Genomic DNA, 19,541 nt, shown 5'->3' on the forward strand with positions numbered 1-19,541 from the left:
CAGCCAATTAAATATTCTAATTCATGATTTCAGGCACGTCAAATACGAAAAACTAAAGTTAACTTCTCAAATAATAAATACCAGGAACCTAACGCCCACTAAAATCTAAAAAACTAGGTCTGAAAACCCAAAAAGTTAATTAACTATATTAATTCATAATTTCAGGCACGTAAAACCACAAAATACTAAAGTTAACTTCTGAAATAATATAACCCAGAAGCCAAAAACACACGAAAATCTAAAAAACATATGTCTGAACATCCCCAAACAGCCAATTAAAAATTCTAATTCATGATTTAGGGCAAGTCAAACAATGAAATACTAAAGTTAACTTCTCAAATAATAAATCCCAGGAACCTAAAACCCACGAAAATCTAAAAAACTAGGTCTGTAAACCCAAACAGCTAGTTAACTATTCTAATTCATGATTTCAGGCACGTCAAATCACGAAATACTAAAGTTCACTTCTCAAATAATAAACCCCGGGAACCAAACACCCACGAAAATCTAAAAAAAGTAGGTCTGAAAACCCAACTTGGACTTGCAAACACCAACCCGGACATGCAAACAAAAAGAATCAGACATGTAAACAGAGAAAGACAGGCACTTTAGACATTCAAACTAACAAAGACAAATTCTTCGACTAGCAAGCATCAGCCCAGGCCTTCCCCTTGAGGTAGATCCCCTTTATTTTCGATTCTGAGTATTTTTGGTTTTCCCTCTGAAATTGACTCCCCTCCCCACCCCTGCCCTCAGAAATGTGGGAACGAAGGGCCTCTGAGCCTTCCCCTTGAGGCAGATACAATTCTTTTTCGATTCTGAGTATTTTTGGTGTTCCCTCCAAAATTGACCCCTCCCCTGCCCTCAGAAATGGGGGAAGGAGGAGCCTCTGAGCCTAGCCCTTGAGGCAGATCCCATTTATTTTCTATTCTGAGCATTTTTGATTTTCCCTCCAAAATTGACCCCCCCCTCCTCCCCTGCCTTCAGAAATGGGGGAACGAAGGGCCTCTGTGCCTTCCCCTTCAGGCAGATCCCATTTATTTTCGATTCTGAGTATTTTTAGATTTCTCTCCAAAATTGACCCCTCCCCCCTCCCCTGCCCTCAGAAATGGGGGAACGAAGAGCCTCTGAGCCTTCCCCTTGAGGCAGATTTCGTTTATTTTCGATTCTGAGTATTTTTGATTTTCCCTCCAAAATTGACATATCGGAGAGGTAAAGCTAGGTCAACTCACAATGTCATTCTATCGTCGTTAGCCATTTTCATAGACTGATGTTGTTTCAAATTTATAACAAATTAACTGAGTTAACAAACCCTTCGGGGTTACCTTAACTGTTAATCAGCTTAATCCTTTTTTTTCTCCACCTTCATACAATCCAATCACTAATTAGAATCATTCACACTCCTATTATTCAAAATATTAATTAATATCGTTCATAGTGTCCAATTTGCGAATTCCTTATCCCTTTTTGCAAAAATGTCAAATACTCACTCTCTTTGAAAAACTAAACCAGACTATACCCACCAAACCAGACTATACCCACCAAGCCAGATTATACCCACCAAACCAGATCTGCAAGTCAATAACCCCAAATAGCGTACGCAGAAACCTCGTATTCTAAGAAAACTAAAACATATCTTTCCAGGGCCAATTCTAAGAATCCTATTTCATAGCTTAATTAATTTTTATGTTTCCTATTGTTCAGTCATATGGATGTCTACTTTCCCTTCTTTTCTCAAACCGCTTTCGAATACTTATGATAAAGCTATAAATCTTACCCAGGATGTAAATCGTTCGGCAACTAAACCGTTACTTGATATTAAAAAACTTTATATTCTTTCCTGTGCGTCTTTCGCTTTTCTTCAGCTCCATGGTGATATTCCTAGGTCCCTTAGGTTTACGTCTTTTTTTGTTTCTGATCGGTCAAATTATCAACTCCGTAGTTCTTTAAATATCCAAATTCCCCATGCACCAACAATAAGATCCGATTTTAATCCTCTTGTTGCCTATCATTTGACATGGAACACCCTTCCAGATTCGGCTCGAGAATGCCACTCGTTTGGCACCTTCAAAAGACTAGTAAAAAAATATTTGTTTTCATGTGATTAATTTTCTTTACTTTTGCCTGCTGCCAATAGTTTTTTTCATTTATTTTTTTTCATTTTTTTATATATATATATATATATAGATGTTGTGATTCACTGTAGTTTGATAAAGCTTATTTAGTGAACTCTCCTTTTTTTATAGATATTCTGATTCACTGTAGTTTGATAAAGCTTATTTAGTGAACTCTCCTTTTTTTTTTTTTTTTTTATTAAGCAAATGCTTTACATGTTAAAAGTTAAAATGCTTATGTTTATATGTTTAAATATTAATGTTATGTTTATATTGTTTAAATCTTAAGCGTTTAAATGTTTAATGTTTATTTGATCTTTTCATAATCACCCTCCTACAGGCCATGGAGCCTTTGTGGGGATTTGTAGATTGCTATGTAATTATTTTACTGGTATATGGAAAATAAATCTATCTATCTAAATAGCATGGTCCTATACAGGCAAGCAAATAACGTTGAAATTGCTATATGTCTGGGAAAATTCAATATGTACATACTACTTACGGAATGAACCCAATCATATATGTAATATTTTCTATTCGTTTAAAGTTTCGATGTTGCTGCTGTTGCAGTTGAAAAACTTATTTTTGTATATTTAATTTCTGATCTTTTTTAAATAATGCTGGGAAGTCCGGCGTCCCATTCATAGCAATGTCCCTTCCCCATGAAAACTTCCTTCAGGGAAAGATCCTCCCACATAAGGGGGAGAGTAAGAATCATGAGCCCCCAGAAGGGGGGCAGGGGGCCGCCTACCCCCTGGCTGAATAATGCTGCCTTAGTTTTATATTTTTGTTCTGAGATTTCTATTACATAGCATTAAAAGTGCCAATTAGACGAGGTTTGCCCCCCCCCCCCCTGGAATTCAGCTTATGGGCGCCTATGCTAAGAATTAAGTAAATTGTTTCTATATACAGCTAAAATGTTACAATCCGATTTCTTCCGGCACAGAGGTGGAAAAGGCAAGTCAGGTCATCATCAGCCCTACCAAGAAATTTTTTTGGGGTGGCAAACACTGCAAGGAACTTGGTTTTCAGTAATTTTAAATGATGTTATTTTCTGTTTCTATTTATATGAAGTATTCCAATGTATTTAAACAAATGTATTTAATGTATTTATCGATACGAAATCTATTGCAGAGGTTGTGATGGCTTCAGTTATGCAGAATATCAAAATTTCCCAGAACTTTCATCCATACAAACTATAATACTCCTTTTTAACCAACCGAAATTCGTTTGTAGTAATATTAACAAGGACTTTTTACCAAAATTACTCTTCATTGCCAATTCTTTAAATATATTCAAATTTTATCCAAATTTTAATTTTAAATTTTAAATGTAGGACGGTACTAATACACGTACAGTCATTGACTTACACATGTTAAAAGAAATTAACTAGAGATCTAAGGGACTGGTACCTCAAATTATATCTTGGTTAGGCCTGGGTACGATTTGGAAAACAATCAGAAATTAAATAAAAAAGTAGAGTTTTTCAACTGAAAGCAAGGAACAGATTTGAAACCTATTTGAACAGATTATTCTTTATATGAAGGGGGCTGTCTCCTCTTTAGCTCCTTACTCTTTACTGGGCAGTTTGGCTTTTCTCCAAAGTTTTTTCAGAAAATTTGCAATTGGAAAGATAAGATTTTTCAAAGCACTAAAAATACTTTTGTTTAATGAGCAAGGTGTTGAGAAGGGGGCAGTCCCCCTTATATACAGGGTAATTTCTAATTTTTTTTTTAACTTTTGAACTTGCTCCTTACTTTAGTTGAAAACTCTTTTCTATTTGCTTAATTACATTTCATGAAACTGTACAGTTTTATGAATACAATACTTTTGGTAACGTAGAAGAAACGATCAATATTTCAATGATCTCTGTCTGGATTTTGATGGACAATCAAACAGTTCATGGTAACAAACTGTAAGTAAGAAGCGACCCGGCTCAAAAGTAACCCAAACTCTAAAAAACTGAATTTTGATTCCAAGTGTTATATCAAAAGAATTGACTTATTATGCTGATTCCAAACATATAAACTTCGTTAAGTTTAGTTTTACCCATCGAAGGCTAAGAGTCTGAGAAAATTTGTCTGATTTTCTGAAAAAGGGAGAAAGACCCCCTCGAAGTCATATAATTTTAGTGACACCACCAAATTTCATTATACCATCAGATTCAGCGTATCAAAGAACCCTACTGAATAAGTTTCAGGCTCCTGTCTACAAAAATGTGGAATTATGTAATTTTACCAGAAGAAAGATCACGGATGCGTGTTTGTTTGTTTGTTCTCCCAAGGGTGATCGTATCGACCCAGTGGGCCTACACTGTTGAGAGAGGGCTCATTCTATCGGAAATTAAAGGCTATAGTGCCCTTTTTAAGTGACCAAAATAATTGGAGGGCAACTAGGCCCCCTCCTACGATACCGTTTTCCCAAAATCGTCCGATCAAAATTTTGAGATAACTTTTTTCTTCAGCATAGTTGAAAGACCCAATAACTATGTCTTTAGAGATAAAATGACCCCCTAAAGCCCCTGGTGAAATATTTTTAAGTTATAAAATTGACCGGTTGTTTTATTTGTTATTGGGAATATGTATAAATTTTTCGGGTGGGGAGGGGAGGAAGAATTCTCTACTGGGAGGATTTTACACGTAGAGAATTTTCCATGGAGAGGGAAGTTGCCAGGGGGTGAATTTTTCAGGGGAAATTTTACACATGGTGAATTTGCCAGAATTCCTATAAGAAATGTCTTTATATGTCTTGCTTTTTCTTTACCGATTCAATTTTAGGCGCGGAGATGTTGGTAAATATCCGGGGTAAATTTTCGCCAGGTTTGAATTGCTCAGAGGATATTTCTGTGGGCAGGGGGATTTTTCCGTCGAGGTGGAGCCAGATATCCTGGCGTTATTAAAAAAAAACGATAAGAAATTAAAAAAAAACAAGTTTTTTCAACTGAAAGTAAGGAGGAACATTAAAACTTAAAACGAACAGAAATTATTACGTATATGAGTGGGGCTGCCCCCTCCTCAACACCTCGCTCATTACGCTAAAGTTTAAATTTTGTCCCAATTCTTTAAAAACAACTCCTGAAACACAAGGTTAGTTTAATTAGAACAATAGTCGAGAAACTGTAGCGTGAAGAGCGAGGTATTGAGGAGGGGGTAACCGCCCTCAGATATGTAATAATTTCTGTTCGTTTGAAGTTTTAATGTTGCTCCTTACTTTCAATGGAAAAACTTTTTTTTAATTTAATGAAGCTTACAACCATGTTCTAAAAGCAATGAAAAAAGTGTGTCAATTAAAGTAAAAGTATATAAAAATCGAAAAAGTAATTAATTAAAAAAATCACCAAAATAAAAAAAAACAATATATTTGACACCTTTATACTTCATAACTGTAAAAAGTTAAATCTTTTTCAAAGCGATAACTAGATAAATACAATCACTCCTGGAAAAACAGATAAATGGTAATCATAGGCAGCGCGCTAGCGCTGCTTAAATAAAGAACTATGTGGGCACAACATTTTTCTTTTGTTTTCTTTCTCTCCACCCGGGCGCTTCGTATCGAAGGAGTTGTCGTAGAAACTTCGAAAAGGGTTCATTCGATTGAAAATTGGAGTGGCTAGTGCCCTTTTAATAGTCAAAAGTGATTGGAGGCAACTAGCCCCCCAAGCCCATCATTCCCCCAAACACATCCAATCAAAATATTGACATAGCCATTTTGTTCAGCGTAGCTGATTTCAAAGTAGAAATTATGTTTTTGAGGAGGACACTCCCCCACAGCCCTAAAGGCAAGGGTTGTAAGTTAAGCCCTGGGGGCATATAAGGTTTTAAATAGAAAACGTTGTCGTAGAAACTTCAAAAAAGGCTCATTCGATTGGAAATTCAAAGGGCTAGTGCCCTTTTTAATAGTCGAAAGTGATTGGAGGGCAACTAACTCCCCTCTCACGCCCACCTTTTCCCCAAACACATCCAATCAAAATTTTGAAATAGAAATTTTGTTCAACGTAGTTTTAGTTCTGGAAATTAGGTCTTTGAGGATGACAACCCCTCACAGCCCTCAGGGCAAGGTTCCAAATAGAGAATATGTTTTTGAGGAGAACACTCACCCACAGCCCTCGGGGCAAGGGTTTTAAGTTATGCCCTGAGGGCATATAAGAACGATGTTGGCAGGGCACTTCATTTGAAAGGGGTCGTTGTAGAAACTTCAAAAGGGGCTCATTCGATTGGAATTGAGAGTTCTAGTGCCCTTTTTAATAGTCAAAAGTGATTGGAGGGCAACTAGCCCGCCCCCAACGCCCATCATTCCCCCAAACACATCCAAGCAAAATTTTGAGGTAGCCATTTTGTTCAGCGTAGTTGATTTCCAGATAGAAAATATGTTTTTGAGGAGGGACTCCCCCACAACCTTCAGGGCAAGGGTTTAAGTTAAGCCAAGGGGGCATATAAGGTTTTTATAGAAGGCGTTGTCGTAGAAACTTCAAAACAGGCACATTCGATTGGAAATTCGAAGGGTTAGTACCCTTCTTAATAGTTGGAAGTGATTGGAGGGCAACTAGCACCCCCCCCACGCCCATTATTCCCCCAAACACATCCAATCAAAATTTTGAGATAGCCATTTTGTTCAGCGTAGTTGATTTCCAGATAGAAAATATGTTTTTTGGAGGACATTCCCCTACAACCCTCAGGGCAAGGGTTTTAAGTTATGCCCTGGGGCATATAAGGTTTTTATAGAAGGTGTTGTCGTAGAAACTTAAAAAAAAGGCTCATTCGATTGGAAATTCAAAGGGCTAGTGCCCTTTTTAATAGTCGAAAGTGATTGGAGGCAACTATCCCCCCCGCCCATCATTATTTTTTTCAGTAAAGTGCAAATTTTGTTCTGGCCTTGGGAAGGCATAGGGGTTTTGCGCCCAACTTATGTTAATTTCTGCTCGTTTTGAGTTTGACTCGGTTAATTATTGTAATTTCTGTTCGTTTTGGGTTTCATTTATTTATCGATGCTGATTTGTGGTAGTTTAACGGTTGGTAGATTATTTGATTTCATTTTTGTTCATTTTTTGTTTAATGGAGTTCTTTACTTTTCTTTGAAAAACTTATTTTGTGGAAAAAGTATTTTAAATTAATAAAACACAAAGAACGTATGCGTTCAGGGGGAAAATACAAAAATTTACCAGCATTCCGTTAAGGGGAAACATTTTTGGGTATAGTGGCTTCATATATCAGCTCATGGGTACTCTGGCAATGCAAGCAAAAGTTGACGGCAATTTTTTTTACCGAAATTGCCCCTTATATAGTCTGCACTAATTACTAATAAACAAATACATATTTAGGATCGCCATAAATAGCTGATTCTTTGATTTGGTGTCATTAATAGTTAGGCTCTTGCACTTTAGGTTATAGGATCAAAATCTATTGGCAGGCAGTCGACGATGGGGCAACACACATTTTTTGCATGTTTTTTTTCCAAATACTGCCTTTTTTCTTTTGGTTTCCTTATACTTACTTTATAGTGCCAATTTTCACGGGGGACCATGGGCCCCCTACCCCCCCCCCCTTGCTGGCGCTCATGAATACTACCAAGGCCGGATAAAGGGCGATTTGGAACGATTGGGCCCAATCGTGCCCCGCGTTTGAAGGGATCCCGTGCCACCATCAAAATGAACAATTGGTTCTCGAAATTGTGGAATGTTCTTAACAATTCCAGCAAGCGTTGCTTCTGGAGAGAGATCATTTTCCAGGCTGAAACCTATAAAAAAAACAATGTTATATCAACAATAAATTAGGATAGACTAAATAGTTTAGCAATCATTTTAACTGGAAGTGACACAAGGAAAATAGATTTTAAAACTGTTTTAAAGCATTTGCAGAACAAAAATTTAGAAATATGTAAATTCATGTGCCCATATTCGGTGATGTAAATTTCAAAAGACATTTTCAGCAGTTTCATAACATGTAGGGGACACAAATGTAAATTAACGTTAGCACAAAATGGGTATAAAAAAGTACAAAAGAGGACAAAACCGTGAGCTCAAAATGAACAATCTGGACCATCAAATGAGACAAGATCAAGAGAACGACCTGAGAAACGTAAATGTACTACGGGTAATAATGAACAACTTTGAGTCCTAGACTATCAAAAGTGATAAGACCAATCCAAGCAACTAAGGCAAAAGGCACTGAAAAAATATTTGAAGCAATGATAAACGAAAAGAAATATAAAAAAAATATGCATTTAAAATATTAGAAAAACCAACAATTAGAACAATTCAAAAACGAAATTGAAGAATATAGAAATATGCAATTAAAAGATAAGTGGGAGCGAGAATCACGACGACTCAAAAATGAAAGTGAAAAAAAACGTGGTTACAAGACATGCGACAATAAGGATCAGAACGAATCAAAATGAAAATGAAGAACAGAGAAATGTGTGGTTAGAAGATATACGACCGGGAGAACAAAGAAGTATGCAGTTAAAAGATAATCAGCAGTGAGAATGACAAGCAACAGCAGGAATCAGAACTTATCAAAGATGAAAGTGAAGAACAAAGAATTGTAGGGTTAGCGGAAACGCTAAAGCAAGCATCAACAGCGTCAAAAATGGCAGTGAAGAACAGAGAATATTGTTGTTAAAGAACAGCGAGAATCAGAACTAGTCAAAAATGAAAGTGCAGAAGAAAAATAGGTACTTGTATACACAATGGTACACACTCGAGAACAAACCGGTTTTACCTCTCTCTATTAAGGAAAACTAGCTTACGCTCAGTGGAAAACAAGTGGCGGGTGACAGAATACATTGAACCCATCTAATTTGGGCTATATATTTGCACATTAGGGGGTGGGGGTAAAGTATTTGGACATAGTGAAGTTAGAAAGCAATTCTTACTTCATAATATGCAGAATAATTTAAGCTAACACATTCTGCATGCAGACCCGCTATACTTTGCACCCCCTCCCCCCGCCTAATGTGCAAACATATAGCCCAAATTTGTTTCTAAACTATTATATTTTCATTATATTTTGGTATATTCCATTAGGATTGACCTAACTTCACTTATCGAGTGTGTACCATTATGTACACAAGTATCAGAAAGATTATTATGTCAGAAGAACAGCTCATCACAATCTTAATCTTCAATGCCAACTATCATAATCTTCAATGCCAACAAATTGTGGCATAAAACCAATTAAAAACCTACAAAGATGCCGTAAACTACTCAAGTGTTATTTGCAAGTCATTGGGACCGTTCAAATCTGAATGTATTCACTGTGGAGCCCTCCATTAGTAGTGTGTATATATAAGATTTGAAGGGATATTTCATAGGTGATTTACTCAATATACACCATATACAGTGCAATATGACGGGTGATTGCGTAATAAGCCTTACCACGGTCATTCATCTATTACTATAACCGGTATATACCTTAGCAGACAGGTTTCTGAGGCAACACCTATTTTCTCGACCAATTTCAGATAGAGCGGATACAGTAGGTACTCTATATACGGTAACTTGAAAAGTTTAGTAATTGGATCCAAATATAAGGGTTGATTTTCATTGTGCTTCATATTAGTAAGAGAATTGAATTCAGGGAGATAGCAGTTTATTATTATTATTTGAGACGATATTAGCAAAGAAAATAAGCAGTACGTTTACACTATTAGAGCTTGATGGTGGAGAAGGTAGAAGCAATGATACAAGGGCGAGAGTACCAAACGTGGCAGTGGAAATTACACGAGGATGTAGACTAAGCCTTGAATGGGACGATACGTATGCTAGATATGTGATATCTTTGAGCAAATTTAAATTGGAAGAGCAATTATGCTTTGCAGCGAAACCAAACATTGTGCATATAAATAGACTTCAAGCTGCGTTAGATACACTGGTGAAATATATTGAGGAAAACAAATTGAATCAGTAATTATTATTATTGTAATTCTACTTAATAAAATTGTTTCTAAATCGAACATATTTTTTTATAATAGGTTAGCGTACATTTTTTAGAGTGGAAAAAGAATCAAAGTTAGTGTGAAGTTGGCTGTGAGAATGTTAGAACTTTAAAGAATAGATAGATTCCAGAAATAGCAAATTATGGTAAATGTTGTTTTTATTGAAAAATTTTTGATTCTAGATGATGATTTTCTGGAGTTATCAGTTCAAAAGAAGATATTTTCTCAGGGAATGCTTGTCAATATAATGCAAACTGATTTTCCCTCATTAGACTATTGCATGAAGCTTTTACGTCGTGGTCCAAAGGCATTTACACAATTTATTGACATATTAATCACGACAAGACAAAATGATATTGTGGATTTGCTTTTAAACACACACTAGCTTAGAAATTTAAGATTTTTTCACAAGAAAGATATTGTTCAAAGATGATTTACTCCTCTCTCTCTCTATCCTACTCAGTTTTTTGATCGTAGCTCAGTTTAATTTTGGCGGTGGGAGTGCCAAAACATGAAAAAATGTTTCATATATGTCCACTGTGCATGAATACACTGGGAAGCTGGTCATCATGTGAGAATTACACAATGATTGATGAGTGTGATGAAAAGTGTAGATTATGCAACCCGTGTAATTTGCATAGAGTATATGTCGTAAAAATTAAAGGTTGTAATTCCTGTCTTGAAGGGTTGTGTGACTCTCATCCTAGAGGATACTTATGCTCTAATTGCCACTATGATAAATGTAATCAGTGGGAGAATACATATCCTGGTATGATTGGAAAGAATCCTAAACGTGATTTTAGTTTATTGCTAAGAGATTGGTATCGTCGGGGCTTTAGATTGTTTTGGGAGGAGGAGCCAGGTCAGCGATTCAACTGTTGGAACAACAAAAGAATTTGGTTTCTACGTCATTGTTGTGAAGACAATGGCTACTATGATTATAAGCCTACTGATTTTTATTTGGCTGTTACGGAATGTGATTCGCCACTTGACGACACTGTATGTGACATTGCTTCTTATAAACAAATTGAAACATGCGAATTTTACAAAATAAATGAGAATAGTATCATGGACTATACAAAGAGATATGATAATAGTGAAGTTACATTATACTGTAGAAAATGTGACCCTGACATTGCAGCACATCAGAATCAGTAAACAGTGAACTCAGAAAATGTACCTGCATTAGTTGTTCTCGACAAATACCTATACGTAGTAGAAGATGAAATCTAAAGAGTAGAAAAGTCGTTTTTTATGATGTATATACATTATTTTTATTAATAAACAATTTTACATACATTTTAAGGACATTTTATTCGTAGAGCACTAAAATCAATATTAAACACACTTGAAAGTATATTTTCCACTAGAAAGTCGTTCAATCGAGGAAAGTCAACGTAAATGTTGAGAAACTGCTTGTAGGTATAGCCACGACATCTGAACATGAAAAAGAGTAATGCATGAAAGCCGCATGTCTTAGTCGTTAAATCCTATACTCTCCTTTGGTTTTGAATAATAGTTTTCCCACTGCTCTCAATAAAGTTTCTGATTTTTGGAGTGTAGAAATTATATGATAGAACAAGAAGATCAAAAATTTAGATATTCTTCGATGTTTGAAAGATGCATAGCCAATGACCTGTCCTCAAACTTGATGGACTGCTATTAACAATGTTTAGGGTACTGTTAACACATGGAATTTTTCAATGAAGTCCGATAGTATGCAATAGGACTTGTATTGGGACATGTATAGATCCATATTAAATACGCTGATTATTTGATTTGTGAGCATGGTGCTAGGTCTAGTAGAACATTGCCGTCGGGTGTGTTTTCCCAATTTCCAATTGAATGAGCCCTTTTCGAAGTTTCTACGACAACTTCTTCGATACGAAGTGCCCTATTCTAAAGGAAAAAAATAATAAATAATACAATGTGCCAACATCGTTCTTATAACTTAAAACCCTTGCCCCGAGGGTTGTGGGGGAGTGTCCTCTTCAAAAACATGTTTTCTATCTGGAAATCAACTACGCTGAACATAATGGCTATCTCAAAACTTTGATTGGATTTGTTTGGGGGAATGATTGACGTGGGGGGCTAGTTGCCCTCCAATCACTTTCGACTATTGAAAAGGGCACTAGCCACTCCAATTTCCAATCGAATGAACCCTTTTCGAAGTTTCCACGACAATTCCTTCGATACAAAATGCCCGGGTATGGAAAAAAAAATAATACATTGTGCCAACATAGTTCTTTACTTAGGGTGCGCTATTGTACTGCCTATGATGAAATAAATGACTGTCAAGATGATTAATAAAAAAGCTCTGTTTTGTTGTCACAAAAACAAAGAAAATCGGACGTCATAAACTCTTAAATTCAGATTTATTTCTCCTTTTTTGGAGAATTTTTTTTTCTCCATGTCTGTTCAGGGGGGTTTCCTTCGCCCCGTCACTTTCTAAAGGTCTAAGCGTTTACCCCCTCCGCCACTAAAAATACCCCCATCCACCCACAGAAACCCCTCACCTGGTAAATGCCCCCCTCGTGAAAATTACGGTTTCAAAATTTGAAAATCTCATTTTAGCTGTGTTATTTTTTAGTTTAATCGACAAGTGCTAAGGAAAGCGGAAAAGAGGAATTTATGTGTAAGTCTTGACCCCCCCCCCTTCGTGCAAAAGCTTTCTTCTCATGGAAAATCCTCCAGAAAAACCCTACGCAAAAAAATGTCCATATGTTTCCCTACGACATATACTATCTGCAAGCAATAGACAAATTACAAAACTTAAAAAGGAACTGAAACATCTGCAAAAGGGTTATCTGATTGTTTTGTAGCTAAAGAGCGAGGGAGATACCTCAAAGGGTGCATTTTAATGCCAAAATATCTCAACTCTCATTGAGCCTTCAGATAAATATAGAATTAGCTATAAGGGAGAGACGAGAGGAGGATGGAAGTAGAAATTGTTTGATAATCCCCAGGCATTTCTAGTCCTTTTTTTTTATAAACCCAAAGTGATTGGAGACTAACCAACCGCAAGGGGTAGTTTTTGGGGAATATTTTCTACGGGTTGGCATTTTCCGGGGGGGGGGGGGTAATTTCTGTGAGGTAGTATTTTCCGCGGGATAATTTCCCCAGGGGATGTTTTTTGTGGGGGGGGGGGGGTTGAACGCTGGATCCCACGGTCTACATACTGTAATGTTTTTTTTTATTTTGTTGTTTTCACAATTTTTTGTGAAAATAACACTTTGCTTATTTTGTTGCTTTCATTTTGTAATATTTTCTACGCTCGTAGCTGTTTATCGTTTGGTTTGAAAAGGGTTAATTACCTGCGTTGGTGAAGCCGACACAAAAGCTATTTTCTCTTTGTGTTTGGAAAGTTTTAGTTTTATATTTTTTTCTTAGATGAATCAGACCTTTCCTGAACATTGAGTAATATGAAATTAGATAACAAAAAAGTCGCTTTTTGTTGCACTTTCTTTAAATTAATTAGAAGGATCCTTCCGAAAAACAATTTTTCAAAGAAAAGTAAAGAGTCATATTAAACCGAAGACTAGCATAAATAAGTTCATATAATAATTCAAACACAAAATGATCAGTATTAATAGCAGGTATATGCCCTGGAAGTTTCATCTTGATACGCTAACACGTTCCAAAAAAAGTGCTGATACAGCTGTATCAGCAATCTGTGTGTTATTGCAAGTTACCAATTGTTAAAAAGAAGGGATGGTCGTAAAAACTTTGAAGGAGGCTCATTCGATTGGAAATTGAAAGTTCAAGTTCAATTTTGAATGAAAGGTAATCAGAGGACAATCAGCCTCTCCCTCTTAACTAACATTTCCCCCCAAATGCATCCAATCAAAATTAAAAAAAAAATATTTTGTTCAAAATAGTCTAAAGGTCAAATAACATATGCCTTTGGGGTTAACAACCCCACCAGCAGCTTCTGGAGCTAGGGTTGTAAGTTAAGCTAGTTGCTCATTACTAACGCATAGGTTTATTTTATGGAAAAGGTTTTTGTATCAACTTTTGGGGGGGGGACTCATTCAATTGGAAATCAAAAGTCCCAGGGCACTTTTTCAGAGTTAAAATTGATCGGAGGGCTTCCACTTCACCCTTTTTTTCCCCAAATACATCCGATGTAAATTTTTAAACGACCATTTTATTTAAAACAGTCCAAAGGTTAAATAACTATGCCATTGTTAAATAACTATGGGTTCACAGCCCTGAGCCTCTGGTGCAAGGGCTGTAGGTTATACAAGTTGCCTATTGTTAACATATAAGGTTTTTTTTATCAAGAAAAGAGGGATTGTTTGATCCTATAAATAAAAAAAAGTGGTGTATTAAGGTCAAACCTAAGGGAAATGTCAAAAAGAATGTCAAACACAATCATCAGCATAATCTAAGCCCAGGAGACTTTTTCCTCCCCATTTGATTCCGTGGTCTCTCATTGCCCTTCCTGTGCTCCTTAAGACCAAGTCCATCAAAATAATCCATGTAAAGGGGGATAGAACATAACCCTGCTTAACTCCTGATTTAAAACAAAACTATCACAGCAGTGTTATTCTCGTACATAGCACTAATCACTTAAATGTATTTGTCTGGTATACCATACAAGGATAAAACCTTTACTAAAGCTCTTCTATCAGTTTGATTTTTTGCTCTTTTTGAGTTTGACTCAGTTATTTATTGTAATTTCTGTTCGATTTTGGTTGCATTTACTTATTTATGCTGATTTGTGGTAGTTTTACGCTTGGAAGATTTTTTGACTTTATTTCTGCTCATTTTTGGTTTAATGGAGCTTTTTACTTTTCTTTGAAAAACTTGTTTTGTGTGAAATTAGTCACTTGAAAAGAGCTCGATATCTCAAGATTTACGATAAAATGAGCCGTCACCAATTTCATACGATCAAACGGTTCGTGGTAACGAACTGTAAGTAAGGAACGACGCAGTTCAATGTTAGCCAAAACTCTAAAAAACGGAAATTTGGTATCAATAGGTATATCGAAGGAATCGGCTTAATTCACTGATTCCAAATACATAAGATTCATTAAATTTAGTGTTACCTATCAAAGGTTACGAACCTGAGTAAATTTGTCTGATTTTCTAAATAGGGGGAGACATCTCTAAAGGAAAAAGAAAAAGAATCTTAATGAAAAATCACACCATCAGATCCAGCGTATCAGAGAACCTATAAAGTAGAGTTTTCAAGCTTCTCTTTACCAAAATCTAGAATTTCGTAATTTTTGCCAAAAGAAATATCACGGATGCGTGTTTTTTTTTCAGTTGGTGATCGTATCAAACTAATGGTTCTAGAAAATCTGGAGAGGCCTTATTCAAATGGAAATTAAAGTTCTAGTGCCTTTTTATGTGACCAGAAAGATTAGAGGGCAACTTGCCCCCTTTCCGCATCCCTTTTTCCCCAAAATCGCCCGATCAAACTTTTTAGATAGCCATTTTTTCAACATAGATGAAAGATCCAAAAGCTATGCCTTTGGAGACAACATGACCTCACGGCCCCTGAGGATAGGTCCTTAAGTTGTAAAGTTTGCCCATTGTTTATGCATACTAAGATAAGATATTTATTTCAAAAAAATATCTATCACAAGCCCACAAGGGACCGAATTCTAACTTCATAGTCGACAAATCATATGGTTACACGAAAACTGGCAAAAAATGCAAAAAACGACAACGAAAAAGAAAAATCAGAATGAATAATCATTTTTGCGTCAACAAGTTAATGGTAAAAAGTCAATTAAAAAGTTAAAAAGATAAAAACTGGTCAAACTAAACTTAAACAAATACAAGTCAAATTTTTTTTAAAAGGGGCATTAAAAAAGAGGGGGGGGGGCAAAATAAGCGAATAAATACAAAAAAGAATGAGATATAAATGCATGCAAAACTTAAAAGGGACACTAAAAAAGTGTTAATAATTCAACTGCATAAGTCAATAAAAAAGCTAAGAAGATAAAAATTGGTAAAAAGAGAGGGGAGGGGACGAAAATAAGTTAATAAATACAAAAAAAAGAGAACGAAACATAAAATACATAAAAAACAAAAGAGAAACTAAAAAAGTTGTTGAGGGGGGGGAGAAAAACAATCAAATAAGTAGAAGAACCCAGGCAGCACCATCGGCCAATAAAAAAAAGAGAAAAAAAGGGAGAAACTAGTGGGATATTTTATTCATTTTTTTTTCTGTGATGAAGGGAACAGGAGTTTTTTCATGTGTGGAAGTAACGCAGCGAATGGGGGCAAAAAAAGTTTGGGCTAAGAAACCGCTCGAGGCGTCCGTAATCTGGATGGGGAGTTGCGTTTGGGGAAAATAATTGCCGTGCGAGGGTTTGTTATTGCACTTTTTTGCAAAAGGGAGGCATAAGGAAACCTTCCTTCGCTCAAGGGTTTCCAAACTAACTTTTTTTAGGAGCAGAGAATATGGCACTTTGCCGTCTTTGAAAAATATTCGCAAGGCTCTTTTTTGGATTGATTCAATTTTTTCGGATTCTTTTAGAATCGGAGTATTGTTATTGGGAAGTATACAAACATTTTTGGGGGGGATTTTGTGCTTGGGATGGGTTTCAACGGGAAAAAAAACCTTAGGGAGGGAAGTTTCCAAGGGTGAATTTTCCAGGAAAAACTTTTACTGGGGGAATTTGACAGTATTCTTTTACAAAATTCTTTTTATCTGTCTTACTTTCTCTTTCTCAACTCAATTCAGTATGTAATTTTGTATTATATGTCTTACTTTCTCTTTGCCAACTCAATTTTGTATGTTTGTGTCCCAAGGGATTTGTGTGGGGAAATTTTACAGCGGGCTTGGATTTCTGGTTGAAAATTTCCAAGGAAGGAGGGATTTACGGAATGATTTGAAAAACGACTAGAGATTAAAATCTGTTTCAAATGAAAGTATGCTAAATATGAATTTTTTGGCTGAATCGTCCGCCCAAAATTTTCAGCGGTGGGAATTTTCAGCGAAGATGGAATTGCCAGGACAAAATTTTAGGGGGTGTATTTCACATGGGAGGAACTTTCCACGAAGGAGTTTCGCATGACGCGAGGGAAGTGTACATGGAGGGTGAGCCAGATTTACTGGCATTATTTGTAAAACAATTAGAAACTAAATAAAAAAAAGCAATTATTTTAACTGAAAGTAAGGAGCAACATTAAAACTCAAAGCGAACAGAAATTATTATGTATATTAAGGGGTTCTGTCTCTGCTCAACACCTTGCTCTTTACGCTAAAGTTTTACTATTAGTCCCATTTTTTTAAGAACGACTCCTGAAACACAAGGGCCGTTTAATTTGAATAGGAAGATTTCTTAAAAAAAGACCAAAAAATAGAGTGAAGAGCAAGATATTGAGAAGGGGGGGGGATTTCTAATCGTTGTCAGTTTTAATGCTGCTCCCTAATTTCAGTTGAAAAAAACTCGTTTCTATTTATTTAATAATCTATTGAGATCGCTGGACCTGTTAAATTGTACTTTGTAGGGTGCCACAAGGTTTTTTTTTTTGGGGGGGGGGGGGGCTGGTATCCACAAACTGACAAGATTTCGATTTAATTTTCCAAGGGAGGCTCAAATTTTTGTGCTTTGAGCATCAATTCTCTTCCCCCACAATAATTTTATTTATGGATAAGCTAGATGATTTGTTCCACATCACTGAAGTTCCTGATCCCACAAGAAAGGGGTTGCGGCGGGGAATTTTTTTCAACACAGATATAAGAAGTCATGGAGAAAGCTGTGATATTTTGCAGCTCCTGGACTAAGCTCTGGTTACCTACCTACCTCCTCTCCTACCATAAGTCTGTTTCAGGATAGAAAATGCTGATATCAAGAAGTAGCATGTCTACAATCGGACTAGCCAAAAGGTGTGCCTTAATTACTCGTCAATCAAATGATGCCAGCTTTGTCCAATAACAACTCAACAAAACTGTTCTACAGCTACAAGGCGGCAAGACGTGCAAGATGATGCTGCCGATTACTTTATCACAAGCAATTAAGCTGAAACAGATACTTGCCTTGCCTGAATTGTGTTGTATGCATATTTGACAGGGTGAAGTGTAAAGCCTGTGATTTTTCTGTAGCTGCCTGAATACCAGTGTTTTTTTTTTAGTGAACATTTTTGATGATGTGATCAATTAGTTTGTCAGTTTCGGATATATTTTTCAGTAATGAAATAGCATTTTAGTTGCTAGGCATGAAAAAGTGTTGGGGAAGAATTAACCTTCTTGACTTTCGAGGTATGTATCAATAAATATGCAATGCATTTCAGGGTAGGGACCTCTGGATGGTGGGCCTCGGAGACTATTGACCTAGAAGTCTTAAATTTAAAAAATTTTTTGGGCACTTTTCATTCAAATTATAAAATAGAATTTTTTTTTATTATTTATCCCCAAAACGTTCCTGCGTAAGTGTTTGTGTAAGCTAACAGTATATTATAAATGAACTTATTTGTTTTTTGAAATTTCAAAAATTGGTTTAAAAAGGGAGTAGGTAAACCTTAGTGTTTGCTCGTACTGTGCAACGACCGCTGCAAACATATGCATGAAAGATTTAAAATAATTGAAAAGGAATAAAGTTTGAAAAGAGAAAAAAGAGGAAGTGTATTGATCGTCGCTACTACGAAAAACACCGTATTATCGTCTGTGCCGCGATAACTACCTCTTCTATCTCCCACCAATTCAGCTTCTTCACATTCCAGATAAGTAAACAATGGGGTAAGTTTGCTAGATACTCTTCCTTAGACAGCTCGAGATTCTTTAGATTTTCCTGCAGTTCTTATATTCATCTTATATTCTGTCATTACTCAAACATTGGTCTTATCCAGAATTTGCGGTTGTCTAGGTGGCTGTTAGTTAACTATTTAAATAAAAAAAAAACAAGTTTTTTTAATTGAAAGTAAGGAGCAACATTAAAACTTAAAACGAACAGAGATTATTCCGTATATGAAAGGGGCTGTCCCCTCCTCAACGCCTCGCTCTTTACGCTAAAGTTAGATTCTCTCTCACAACTCTATTTTTAAAACAATAAAAAGTTTTAGCGTAAAGAGCGAGGCGTTGAGGAGGGGACGGCTCGTTTCATATACGGAATAATTTCTGTTCGTTTTAAGTTTTAATGTTGCTCCTTACTTTCAGTTAAAAAAACTCTTTTTATTTAATTTTTGAACGTTTTTTCAATTAATGGAGGTGTTGATTTTGGCTCACCGTACATGAATAATTAAAAAAAATTGCATAGTAATTTTACTTTTATTTGATTAAATGGCCTTCTTGAAAGTTGTTTAATCTTATTTACGAACGTTTTTATTAGTAATAAATATATGTACGAATTAACTTACGTAACGAACTTCTACATCCATATGTTTTTAATACATATATTATGGTCACTTGAAAAGGGCACTAGAACTTTTATTTTCCGTTTGAATGACCCCTCTCCCGATATTCTGTAACTACTGGGTCGATACGATCACCCCTGGGAAAAAAAACAAACAAAAAATAAATAAACACGCACCCATGAT

General features: G+C 36.0%; 1 protein-coding gene across 2 annotated transcripts in view; it reads left to right on the forward strand.

Annotated features, from left to right (window-relative positions):
* Nucleotides 1–18,019: 18,019 nt before the first annotated feature.
* sha (shavenoid) overlaps nucleotides 18,020–19,541 on the forward strand; it is a 150,417-nt gene continuing 148,895 nt past the window's right edge. For both annotated transcript variants that reach the window (XM_089096051.1, XM_089096056.1), the window contains exon 1: nucleotides 18,020–18,267. The gene's annotated coding sequence lies outside the window, so the exon portion shown is untranslated. The remainder of the gene's footprint in view (nucleotides 18,268–19,541) is intronic.

The sequence above is a fragment of the Artemia sp. Qi Xiang Cuo genome, chromosome 1 (genome assembly GCF_049724085.1).
Source record: "Artemia sp. Qi Xiang Cuo chromosome 1, ASM4972408v1, whole genome shotgun sequence".
NCBI classification, from domain to species: domain Eukaryota; kingdom Metazoa; phylum Arthropoda; class Branchiopoda; order Anostraca; family Artemiidae; genus Artemia; species Artemia sp. Qi Xiang Cuo.